Here is an 11391-nt window from a genome sequence, read left to right on the forward strand (position 1 = left end):
TCCAGTTCCTACATCTGCCCCTTGGTCGCACTGCCCTCCACCAGCTGCATGAGGCAGGATTGCCAGGTGTGCAGTGGGGGCCCTGCAGGCTGGAGATGCCTTATTGGCTCTCTCTCCAGGCTTTTCTACTCATATTGAGTCCATGTGGCCACAGTAAACAGAAACCTCTCATTTTGGAAGCCTGTTTTGCTAGGGCTGGCTCCCTCTCCCAGCACTGTCTGCTGCCTCCCTTGTGCTGGGAGCAGCAGTCATGGAAAACCAGTGTGGCTGGAGGTCAGCTCAGCAAGAAAAAAAACATGAGGCTTCAGCTGCCTCAGTTCCCTGCTCTGGGCAGCCTCACAGACTTGGGCACAAGGTGACAGCTGGAGCACAGCTTGCCCATGCAGTGACCTGAGTGCATGGACTTCAGAGGGCTGATTATGAGAAAAGCAGATTTTCCACAAGAGCCCTTCTCCAAAGAGTTCATCTGATTGTCCCCAGAAGAGCAGCCCTCACATCTGAGAGGGGCAGACACCACCAAGCCATGCCTACAGCTCCCTTTTACCGTCTTTGGGTCAGAGGCAGACAGGACCAAGCACACCGGCTTTCTGGTATCTACATGAGAATCCACAAGATAAGAAGCGTTATATGACAGTGGCTCTAAGGACAGGGATGGGAATTGGCCTGTCCCCTCCATTGGCAAAGTCACTGTGCACGGGCCAAGCTTCAGCACAGACCTCTCCTGCCAGAAGAAGGTCCTCACGGGGTGCTCCTGTGCAAGGCAGAAGGTTTTTTCAAGCACGTGCCCCTGTGCGCAGCTAGGCCCACCCACCTGGAATCAAGGGTCAGTGTCACTCTCCCCAATCTGCTGCAGCAGCTCCCCGCTGGTCTGTCCCACGAGGCCGGCAGCCTGCAGGAGATTCTGGTGGAGCTACAAGGAAGGAGGCAAAAACAATTGTGGGTTTTGAGCAAGCCCCAAACCAAGCTGTTCCCCTGGCTCCCACCCATTCTATCTCAGCTCCCCACACCCAGCCCCACAGCCCCATGTCCCTCCTGCCCATCTCGCACCTCAGCGCTGGCAGGCTGTGCTGTTTTCAGCAAGTCTGAGATGGCACTGGCCAGGTTCTTGGCTGCTTGCAGAAGCTGACATCCATTCCCTCCCTCATCCTCCATCAGTGCAGCCAGCAGCTTCACACCCTTGGACATCTCAGTCAGGTTAGAAGATATGGTGGTGACGGCACAGCCCACAGCTGTGTAGTCCGTATCTGCTGGGTCCCCTGCACAGGAAGGAGATGAGATGTGGAGACAGGATACATTCAATGACACCCTAAGACCACCCCTGCACCTGGAATTGATGTGATTCTTCCTGTAAAAACTTGGAGAAGCCCCCTGGCTCCTAAGTCTGAAAAATGGTCACATTGTTTAGGAAAGACAGCATGGGAAAGGAGAGTTGGACCACACTGTGGCTGTGATCACAGCTGGGACTGGACAACACGCTCCTGGTTTAGGGGAAGACAGGTCAGCCATGGCAGGGGAAGGATGGGAAGCAGCCTGTGCACTGACAGGGATGTTTGGGGGTTGAAAGGCAGGGAGTGCTACTGACTCTTCAGGCATGTCAGGAGTGGTCTGGGCTCAGTTAGCTCTGGTTGAGCCAAACTGCCTCCCTCCAGTCTCCAATGGAGGGCAGGAACCTTCATCTTCATCCAAAGGCCAGAGAAGAGAAACTAAGTCTATTCCAGGAATGGAGCATGACTATTGTCCAAGCCCTCCACTTACCTGCGGTGAAGTTGACCACCGAGGCTGTGCCAGCAGTGATAGCATCCACCTGGGAATGGATCTCATGCTTGGACTCATCCATCTTGTTTTTGCGCCAAGCTTTGGAAGCCTGAAATGGGGAGAATGGACTCAGGTGGTAAAGATGGTAGTGGGGAGCCACAGTGAGGTGCAAGAACAAGGAGACAAGAAGGGAAGAACGGTTACCACCCAAAACTCCTCAGCTCATCCTAAAGATGCAAGCCTATAAGAGCAAGGCCCCCATGACCAAGCATCCCTTCCACTCCTGTGCCTGGGGCTGGACACAACCCCACCTCAGTAGGGAGCAGATCTTCCTGGGACCTGCTGACACCTCTGGGACAGCAGCCAGACTTATCTACCCTGCTAGCAACCAACACCCCTCCCAGTGGGAGTCCCCCAGCCCAGACAGCCCAGCACCCCTTTTCCCCAGGCACTCATGGCATCCTGCCCGAGGGGTGGCAAGGTCTCAAAGTCATCCAGGGTGGCCTGGGCTGCGTTCACAGCTTGCATGCTAGAGTTGATGGTGCCCGTCAGCGCCTGCTGGGCTGAAGTCTGCAATGCAAGGACAGAGTGAGGTATGTTAGGGAAAGCACTCTGGGAAGGTGCTATCATAAAAGGGGGGCAGCCAGCCAAAAAGGGGTTTCCCCTCCGTGCCCCCCACTGGGAAATGCCCCATCTTACTGCAAAGTGGCTGCCCAGGGCAGGTGCTATAGAACCTAGCAGGTAACCAGCTCTCTGGGAGAAGGGAGCAAAGACTTGGGGGGATGGAGGGACACAAAGCTTTTACAGCAAGCCCTGGGGGCAGACTGGGGAACACCAAAGGTAACAGACTCCTTGTGGCCCTTCTCAAATGCTTCCTTGGCTGCAGAGGAGGTTGAAGGGGAGGGTGGCATCTCCAGCAGCAGGGCTGTGCCACAAACCACAGCATCAGAAACAGCCCAGAGCAGTGCCCAGCCAGAGGACGGAAGTGAAGGCTGGGGCAGCTGGCCAGGGGAGGATGCCAGGGTGGAAGCAAGAGTTTGTGGAGTGGCTGTGGGAGGACACTGAAGGCCAGCAAGCACACCAGGCCAACCGCATGGAACCCCTGCTCCTCCTGACAGCAAGCTAATGCCTGGCCAGAGGGATGGGTCTGCATGAGCCCCACAGGTACCTCTCAGTGTCCGCACACTGCAGTGGGCACCAGGAGCACTTACCAGGGGTGGCATGTGCCCTCGGTGCATCTGGCCACTGGTGATCTGCAGCTGGGCCTGGGGCATAGTCCCCACTTGTAAGTTCTCGGGCCCCCCAGCCCCTGTGTGCATGATGGCTGGCAGGGCAACTGAGCACAGATCTGCCTTGCCTACACAGTTAAACTGCTGCTGCAGCACAGTCGACCTGCAAAGGGGGAAAAACAACAGCTAGACCTGGGAGTGCTTGGAGGAACCTCCTCCCCAGATCAGCACCACGGCTGCTCCCCACAAGGCTGTGTATGAGCCCCTAAGGGTGAAGGATGCCCATGGGATGCTGGGGAGCTGCAGCTTTCCTGCAGGCATGCAACACGGCATGCTGCTCGGTAGCTGACTCATGCCTGGCAGACTTACTTCTTTGGAGACACTGAGTCTTCCAGCATGGTGGACTCCTCATCCCCCTCTAGTCCAAAATGGTCTTTGCTCTTTTTCTGTGGAGGTGAAGAAAAAACACGTCAGCCAGCACGTGCCTCCCAGCCTCCCCACCACTGCCCAGTCTGGGGTACCTGCCAGCCCCATGGGATGTCCCCAGCTCCTCCAGCAGCACTGTGTGCCCAAGGGACACCTTGCACCACCCCAAGGAGAGGAGCTGGCTATAGGCAGGCTCCCCACACACCCAGACACTCGCCTTTTTCAGGATGATGTCGATGTAGCCGGCGATCAGCTGGGCGATCTGCTCTCCCTCCGTTGTCTGCACAGAGTAGTAGTCATCCTGGTAATCTCCAAAATCCTGCAACAGCACGGCACAGGGTTGCAGGATGCTGGCACCCGTCCTGAGCCCCTCTGGTATGTGCTAAGCACCCGTGGCCAGCCACTGTGCCAGGAATGGGGCTCAGCCCTTCCATCCACCCATCTTGGGGTCAGGAAAGGCAGGGGGAGCAGAGAAAGGCATCCCCACGGAGGGGAAGCACTCAGGAGACAAGCAGAGGGGCAAGGGCTGGAGCTGACCCCTACCAGGGTGAAGCTCTTGGGGGAGGCTGCCCAGCGCTTGATGTTGGTCAGTCTCCACTCCTGAATCACTTCCTTGGTTTTCTCATCCACACGCATCACGCACTCCTTGGTGATCCCCAGCAGCCGTGGCACCAGCTTGTTCTTCTCCTTCATCTTCTCCTGTGGGCCAGAACAAAGGTGTGTGGGGCTGTCTCAAAGCTCTCTCGCCCTACAGCCTCGCGTGGCCAGCAAACACCCCCAAGGCCGTGCTTCCAGATGATGACAACTGCAGTGTGGGTCTTGAAAAGGACAAATGGAAAAGCATGAACCAAGGAGTGAGAAAGAAGCACAGAGGGAAAGCCAAAATAAGGGGCAAGACACAAGGAAAGCTGGAGCAATGTGGGTTGGGGTGAGGAGTGGATGGAGACAGGATTGATGAAGGGATGCTGGAAAAAGGGAATTTTGGCCAGCTAACATAAAAAGTGGGGCTGGGGAGCCACTGCTCTACCTTGACCAGGAAGAAGGAAACCCCGTAGGTCTTGAGGGAACGGGCAAGTTTCACGTAGCGAACTTTGGCCTCGATCTCGCTCATGTTCCCGCAGTTCTTGTGGGCCTGTAGCAACAATGAGAGGACATCAGGCCAGATCCATGGTCCCCTGACTGTGACACCATGCTGCCCCCCCCCCATCACAGCCTTCCCAGGCTCTCCCCACTCTGCCCTGCACATACCATAAAGATCTTGCGCTCCCCTTTCTGCTTGGTGTACTCCTTGGGCAAGAAGTCCTTGAGTCTGCCAAAAGACAGCAAAATCAGCTGTAAGAGCACAGCTTGAAGCCATTCCATTTCGCCTATGAAGACGCCCAGCACAGAGCCTCGGACAAACCCTTGCCAGCGCAGAGAGTTTTTGGGAAGAGGAAGGATGTAGGAAAGGTCACTGCACTAATGACAATTCCAGGACCCAAAAGACTTCTCCTTAGGGCCACCTCTTCGCCCTCTGGGATGACGAAGCCCCAGGGGCTGTGAATCAGTGCAGGCACTAAGGGAGGATGCTGGCAGAGGCGCTGACACCCACAGGACACTCACTCCAGAAAGCCTGGCTTGTGCTTCTGCTCGTTGTGCGGCCCAAACTGGATCTGGCACTGGTAGCCAGCAAACTCACATGCTTTGTCAAACGAGATGGGGTGGGAACCATTAAGGATGTCATTCCGAGCCTACGTGGGAAGAGAAGACACCGGGATCTGCCCTGCTGCCTTCCACACCAGATGGGATTTGTGCCGGCACTGAGGATGTAACTGAGCATCCTGAAATACCCCCTATGGCTGCTCCTGGCCAAAAACCTCAATTGTGAGCCCTGATGGGGCTGGCACAGGGCAGCAGAGTGAGGCACACCTGTGCCAGGCACTGTACCTGCACGTAGAGCAGGTTGAGCTGCACAGGGTCTCGCGAGACCACGTTCTGGTCGGAGTAGAAGAACTTGCGTCGCAGCAGCAGCGTCTTGTCATCGATGCCTTGCTCACACAGGGTCCGGCCGTGATCCAGCCAGTTCACTGCAGGCAATGGCAGAGCATGAGCAGGGATGGACAGACACCCAGACAGGAGGCCCTGCTCCCATCCCCTCCGCCCCCTACGCAGGCTGACTCCATCCCCAGCGCTTGCCAGCACATACGCTCATCATCCGTGTGCAGCTTCTGCTTGAGCTTCTCCATCTTCTTCTCATCCCACAGCAGGGTCTTGTCCTTCTTGAGGGTGCCAGTGACCTCCTCCTTCTTCTCTTCCATGATCTCACGAACAAGGGAGTACTCATCATAGTTGGTGATGCCTGCAGGAGTGCATGGAACTGAGCTGGTGCCGCTCCCCTCCCCGAAGACCCTCCTGTCCCTTGCCACCTCCCTTCCTCCCTGACACCACTGCCCACCCTCTCACCAATTCGGGTGCATATTGTCATCAGTATGTCTGTGATGGTTTTGGAGTCATCAACCATGACTGTTTTCACCGTCCCATCCAGTTTGCGGATCTTCAGGGGCCACTGCTTCTTCTTGTACTCCATGGTGTCCTGCAGGCACAGCCAGCACAGCTCCCAGCAGTGGCACTGGGCACCTGCATCCCACCGAAGCACCTACAGCTCCAGCTGACCGCAGGGTGCATGATGCAGGGCAGGCATGCCCAATGCAAGATGGATGCTTACCCCATTGCGGAGCATGTAGTAGTCCAGAGCCTTCCCAGCCTCCAGCCAGATCCCTTTCTTTGGGTCTTCATCCGAGAGAAACAGCCCAAAATCGCTGGCTGGAAAACAGAGAGAGCCTCTGTTGGCATAGCCCTGGGCTGGATGAGACCAGTGCGCACAGTACAGCAGCACCCTGTATGCTGCAGCAAGCAGCCACAACTGCCACGAGCAGGAGGAAAGCCTGAGTGGGCAAAAAGCTGGCAAATGAGCATTAGGGTAGGTGTTTTACATCTATTTATCCACAGGAAAATTCATCTAAAGCACGCCTACGTAATGCTGACTCAGAGGTGACAGTCACAACTGAGGGAAGAGCTTGGAGTTGTGCTTGACAGCTCTCTAAAATCTTTGGTGTGAAACATAACAGCCAAAACATGATGATAAAATGCTGGGCATCATCAGGAAGGGTGCTGGGAACAAGGCAGAGGGCATCGAGAGGGGCAGCTAAAATGATGGACCAGGAAGATCAGCCACTCAGTACTAGGGACTGAAGAAGCTGGCACTCCTCATTTTGGGGAGGAGCAGGCCGGAAGAGGATATGCTGGAGGTTTACAAAGTCTCAGAGATGGTGAATTAGTGCAGAACTGATATTCTGTAAATCCTGACAGCTTGGGTGGGGGTACTGGATGGGTCTGCTGTTGCTGGAGCCCAGGGACAGCCCCGGTGCTCTTTTCGTAAGAAGCCAGCACCACACCAGGCTCTGCCCCTTTTCCTCCCCTCCAGCAGCTGCTTGGCTGGTCATTGGTTTTGTAAGCGGGCATTGCTGGCAGGGAAGGGGAAATTCCTGAGCTGCCCTGCGCCTGCCCACCTCATGCTGTGCTGAGGATCCTGCTAAACAGAACAGAAGAACCAGGGAGGCTGGTGTGTTTGTTTAAAAACAAACAAACAAACAAAACTATTTTCATAGCCAGTTTTAAGAGGATAATTCTAAAGCTCTGAAAACTGAGCAGCTTGTCTGGATCCTTAGCTCAGGAGGGGAGAGGCGCTTCCCGAAATAGGGCAAAAGCAGAGCTGGAAGCTCGCGCCTGAGCCCAGCATGGCAGCTCAGCACAGAGCATGTGGGGATGTTGCATTTCAGACACAAAACCCAGGCCAAAAACAGGGGAATTGAGTAACACCTGGCCCAGTGGCTTAGGACCCCTCTCCCGGTCCAGAGAGAGCAGGAAAGCACGCTCAGGATGGGTTTGCTGGGGTAGGGTGTGCTCAGATTTAATTAACAGGGCCCTGCTAAAGGTGACAAAACACAAGAGCAGCTCAAAAAGGGATCCACAAGTGCTACTAGGTAGGGGCAGCAAAGAGAAACAACAGCTGCAAGGATCAAATAGGAAAAGAAGAGCTCTGAGCTAGAGACGAGGTAAAAACAGATAAATGGAAGATCTATATCCGAGGTTCCCAAAATTGCAACCCAAATCCTTTGGGAGGGCTGGGGGCACGGTAGTGGGGAAGGGAAGACAGCAAGGAGCAGCAGTGCTGAGCTCAGTCCTGTTTCCAGCAAGGTCGAGCTCCAGCTGTTCTAGGGAAAACTGTGAGCAACCAGACAGGAACTCAGGCACGAGCAGCTCCCTTTAAGGTTTTCTCCTCGCCCCTTAGAGCAGCTTGGCTTGGGCCCAGGGGCAGGAAATGCATTGGCTGAGGGTCTGTATAAACACCCAGCCCTCCCCCAAAACTGAAAGCTGTGGTCACACAGAGCAAGAAGGCATTTCCTGTGCTCCACCAGGAATCCGCTGCTCCCAGATGTATTCGCCTTCCCCTCCTCCCATGGTCCCCATGCCGTGGCCAATCCCTGCCCAATGTGGGGCTTGGTGGAGGGCCACAGGAATCACCAGGGCACAACTTGCATTGTGAGGTTTTTGTCATCAGCTTAATTCTGAGTCTGACAGCAGCAGGGAGATATTAGAGCTGAAAAAGCTCAGCGAGGTAGCAGCGCACCAGCACGTCACAGCCTCATGGAGAGCCACTGGGGAGGGCTATCTATTTCCCAAGAAAGGAAAAGTTAACTTATATGGTATATGAACACCCACTGGGAGCACTGCAACTGTTCAAACCCACATAGCCTTGGCCAGCTTAACAAATACATGCAGGAGAGAGGAGACAAGACAGGCAAGGAGCAGGCTCAAAGAGCTTGACCAGTATTTCACTTCCCATGTGTTCTCCTACCACCCTGAGCCCCCACATTTTGTCCGAGGCATAAATGAGGGAGACCAAAGAGCCCCAAGCTTTGGTCCCGTGCTCAATACACTGACAGGGAGCATCGAGGCGCAGAGGAGATCGAGGGGAACACTTTTCAGGCTGCAGGAACTATCAGTTATTCTTATTTACCTATTTTTAAGCAAGCAACCTTACAAGATGACAATCTGCACCCTGAACACGTAGGTCAAGTCAGCTCCTCTCGGAGCTTTTTGTGACCACAACCCTGCATGGCAGGGACACTGCCTTCATTTTTGGGAGCCTGTCCACCCAGCGAAGGGCTCTCCAGGCCAAGCAGCGATATCAGAACAACCTCTCCCAATGTGCTGGCAGAGCAGGACCTGCAATGCTTTGTCCAGCAACACCTGAGTATACTGGCATCACTGCATGCAAGGGAAGGTCTCCAGACCTCCAAAAGCAGCCATGGTGCTTGGATGAACATGAGAGTATCTTCGTGGATGAGGACTGTGCACCAAACACTAGTCGGATGTACTGGCTCCAACAAAAACCCTGCTTTGCACAAAAGCTTCTGAGGTTCAGAATCAAGTTTCTTTGCCCCTGGTGGTGCCTAGGCACTCCTCTCCCTTGAACCTTGCTCTGCCCATGCCATGGGGAGCACCCAACACGTACCCCATTGCTACTCTCTTCTAGGTGCAGAAACCCAGGCCTGTGTGGGGATGAAACAGGAAAGGGAGGCTGTGAAATGTCTTTTTTTTTTTTTTAGGGGACTGAACAGCCATTTGCTGAGCAGCAACAGGTTGTGAACAGCCTGAAATAAATTTGGCTTGTTTAAAGCTGCAGTAGTGGGAAGGGGGCTTTCTGTCCTGAAAATACCAGTGCCTACCAGTGCCTAAAGGAAGCCTGTCCCAGGCAGGTGAGAGGCTGTTTAGGGCAGTTCCAGGGGCATGAAAAGAAGAAAAAGGAGATGCAGTTGGGAAAGCAGAGACCGGGCAGCAGGAGAGGACAGGGGATGAGCCCAAGAGCAGGGCAGAGCCTTGTCCCTGCACCACACGGCCAAGATGGGGTCACTGGGGCTTGGTGACTGGCCACACCGCGGACTTACACCGTCTCATCTGTGCCTCAGGCACCCGCTCCCGGATCATGCGGCAGGCATCATACACCATGGTGGAGGGCTCGAACTGCATCGTCTTCACCACACTGCCAATGCTGATCTTCAGCAAGAGGGCAACCATGGTGGTGGCTGGACTGTTCCCACTCCTACGTCACCTTCCAGAGGACACAACTGGGTCAGCTCTCCTTGCCAGGCCCCCACGCATACCCCAGGGACCTGATGGTGGCCGAGATCTTCTCAGCTGGAGATGTGTGTGCCCACTCCACCATACATGCGTGGACGTGGCAGTGGGGGAGCAGAGATTAGGGCTTGGCTCCCCAACCAGGCAAGGGACAGGGGTGGCAACTGTGAAGGTCCTTCATGGACACAAGGGCTTCAGATGAAGCTCTTTGCTCATCACCTCACTACACGCAAGGGTGGTCTGGTGCTCTGGCCAGGACCATCACTGAGTGGATTCTGTTCATGTGCAGCAGTGGCCGCAGCCCTCAACCAACAGTGAGGAGGAAATGTGCCAGCAGCATGGCGAGATAAGGTGGGACAGCATGACAGAAGGGGTTTTAATTATAACTACCATGACACAGAAGCTGCAAGAGGAAAACCCCACTTTGACCCAAGACCAGTAGTGTCTGGCTCCACTATCAGTGAGCAGTGGTCCCACGTGGGCAACCCAAGGTGCCAAGCCTGGAAACCCTGTGTGTGCTTCCTGGGGGTGCAGAGCTCTCAGGGAGGAGACAGGGACACCTGCGCTAGGGGGCACAGGCGATGCTGGGTCAAGATCCAGCTCTCAGTGCTCCCCTGCTCGACGCAAACCTCTGCCCCACTGCCAAGGGGCAACTTGCCCATCCCTGCCCCGCTCAGCAGTGCCCCTGACCCCATGCTCCTTCCCCTGCCCTCTGGAGCCTGCTGGCTTCCATCGGGGCTGACCCGCTCCAGGCTCCCTCAAGCTGCAGCTGGCTGAAGGAGGCACAAATCCTGGTGGATGCACACCATGTTTGCCCGAGGCTGAGCGGGAGGAGTACGGTGTCACCTCCACTAGCACATGGAGCTGCTCCAGCTGTGCATTCCTGAGCCATTTGGCAATGCTGCTTGCAGGAGCCCTCACAACAGAGGCCCTCAGCCCCCACCAACTAGGAATGTAACACAAGCGGGGCCCCTGTGCATGCACCCTGCCCTGCAGCCCCTGGACAGGATGAGTCCCCAACACTGGGCAGGTTGTGGTGCAGTGTGGACGAGGAGTAGCCAGTGCTGGAAGGGGCTTTTTGAGCGTTTCACAGGCAGGGTGGGCCGCTACAGTCAGTGGGCTGGTGTTTGTCATCTTCCCTATATCTAAAAATATTCTAGATCTGAGCACAGGGCTGCTTTCCATCTCTGCCCCTGAGCCACCCTGGGGAAAGGACGTGCTGTCTCCAGGACAGGGACTAGGACCAATAGGAGCATAGCACAATAAAATTAACTCTATCCCAGCCCAAACCAGGACGTTACAAAGGAAACATGGTGATAGAGCAAAAAATGATGGTGCGAGCAGGCAGGAACCCTTCCAGCCATGCTGTGAGGCTACCAGCATGATGACTATCCCAGCAGCCCTACTCTTGAGCTTTTTGACAAAAACAGTGAGTTCAGAGGAATATAACACTCTGCAGGGCAAGCTGGAACACGTGCTGAATAGGAAATACACCATTTTACAGCAGGATAGGGGCAGCTTCATGCCATGTGCGCTCTTCCAGCTCAGTACAGACCCACAGGTCCTCCACAACCATCAGCAGCTGCATGTGGCCAACGCCAGCAGCCTCACACCTTGCTGAAAGCAGAGTGCTGCCTCACAAGTGAGGCACTGAGGGCTTAGGGGGAAAAGGATACTTGTACTTGGCGTTACAGCTTCACACCAGACGTAACGCTGCAGACACTTATATACAAGGTGCTTAAAACATCAAGCAAGTAGCCAGAGGCAAGCGAGATGGTTCAGTGCTATTTCCATGTTTTGA

At 55.1% G+C, this 11391-nt stretch overlaps 1 pseudogene across 1 annotated transcript in view; it reads right to left on the reverse strand.

The window, feature by feature from the left end:
• LOC311426485 (talin-1-like) overlaps positions 1-10025 on the reverse strand; it is a 31831-nt pseudogene extending 21806 nt beyond the window's left edge. Inside the window, exons 1-16 of the transcript XR_014698948.1 lie at positions 9401-10025; positions 6115-6212; positions 5853-5982; positions 5596-5748; positions 5337-5476; positions 5013-5140; positions 4659-4719; positions 4438-4542; positions 3954-4109; positions 3628-3729; positions 3354-3430; positions 2967-3147; positions 2212-2325; positions 1756-1864; positions 1048-1256; positions 812-910 (exon numbers count right to left, since the gene is read on the reverse strand). The product of XR_014698948.1 is annotated as a talin-1-like (transcript). The remainder of the gene's footprint in view (positions 1-811; positions 911-1047; positions 1257-1755; positions 1865-2211; positions 2326-2966; positions 3148-3353; positions 3431-3627; positions 3730-3953; positions 4110-4437; positions 4543-4658; positions 4720-5012; positions 5141-5336; positions 5477-5595; positions 5749-5852; positions 5983-6114; positions 6213-9400) is intronic.
• Positions 10026-11391: the final 1366 nt, after the last annotated feature.

The sequence above is a fragment of the Aythya ferina genome (assembly GCF_964211825.1).
Source record: "Aythya ferina genome assembly, chromosome: W".
Classification (NCBI taxonomy): Eukaryota; Metazoa; Chordata; class Aves; order Anseriformes; family Anatidae; genus Aythya; species Aythya ferina.